The sequence below is a fragment of the Podarcis liolepis genome, assembly GCF_965112155.1.
Source record: "Podarcis liolepis genome assembly, chromosome: 13".
Classification (NCBI taxonomy): Eukaryota; Metazoa; Chordata; class Lepidosauria; order Squamata; family Lacertidae; genus Podarcis; species Podarcis liolepis.
The window spans coordinates 32,321,747-32,323,294 of NC_139573.1; positions in this window are offsets into that span (position 1 = coordinate 32,321,747).

Genomic DNA, 1,548 nt, shown 5'->3' on the forward strand with positions numbered 1-1,548 from the left:
TTCACATAATCCTGAGTGAAGTTTTTGATGTTAGGAATGGAATCCTCCTCCCCTTGGAATTGGTTGCATCAAGTGTTTGCGGGGGGAGAGGGTGTTACAAAGAAAGAAAAATATTGTTTACAAATTAAAATAGATCTGCGACTTTGTAGGAGTGCAAATATCAGTCAGGTCTCCAAAACTAGTTTTTGATGGTACAACAGAATTCAAATATAGATGTACAGTATAGACTATTTCCAGAACTAAACACCCAGGTTGGTTAATATGGCCTTGCATTGGGAAGGCATGCCTACCTCCAGTATGTAATAGGTCAAAAACATGGGATGGTGTTCACACTCTATTAAATCTTATGCTCCATTGAGGTCAGTAAAAGAGCATATGCTCTGAAGGCTCAGCAGCCTTGATCTCTTATTAAAATGATCTCTGGTACTATGGCTGCAAAAGACCTGAAACTTCTTCATTTGCCTTCCTGAATAGTGTTGCCACCTACCCCCAGATCCTGATCAGTTTCCAGAACTGAGAGCCAAAATCTCAGCTAAACTGTTAGGTCTCATTTTTACTCCCTTTGTTTCTCTAGCAAAGCCAGTAGATCCAGGAAGTCAGTTTCCACAAAGAAGTCCTTCTGTGCTTGTAGTTTTGCAGTCCTGTATCTAGTCTGACTGAAGGCATTCTTTCATTCACTGTATATTTGTACTTTTAAGAGCCAGGTAGGAGTGGTTCAGTTTATGTGTATTTGTAAAGGTGAGAGGCATTCTTTGAAGGCTTCACTTCTGGGCAGCATTGTACAAAAGAATCAATGTTTGGTTCTTTTCATGAGAAGCAGCATTTGGCATGTATTCTGAGGCATTTTGTCCTTTGCAGGTAACTTTTTTAAAAAAAGGAATTCTAGGTCAGTCAACACAAGTTCAGAGCCATTCCAATATGCAAGAGGGTTGTCACTTTCTGTAAGCATCTTTTCCTGTGACTTTTAGATTTTATAAGTTTTATTGTAACAAAACATGCATTCATTCAAGACAGTAATAATGATGATCCCATTAATAAAACAAACCTGGGTCTTGGAACGCCCAACTCCCATCAGCCCCAAGCTATTATTGCCTGTTTGAGTGAGACGGGAGCTGCAGTCAACCTGTGGAGGCTCCGAGCCCTGCCACATAAAAGTACCCCATTTCAATAATTTTTTCACCTGATCATTTCAAAGCTATTAGCAGTCCTCTTAAACTTATCCTTCTGAGAGGAAAACCCCTTTCCTTCAACCTGCAATATACAAAGCATCGCGATACGTATTTTACATATTGCATACATATTTTAATTTAAACAAAATTATGTTGCGTGTTTACATTCCCATATTTCTACACGAGTAAACAGCATTCATCTTTTCTTTTTTTCAATCTTTGTTTCAGTAGGAACAGAGGTCACGTTTCCCCTTTTCCCACCGCACCTTGATTCTCTTTTTCAAGTAGCCCGATACCTGCGGAACTACATCACCCAGCATGCAACTGGTGGCAGGGGGGAGCTGCTGCGTAGCAGCCTCCAGCCAATAGCCACACCAGA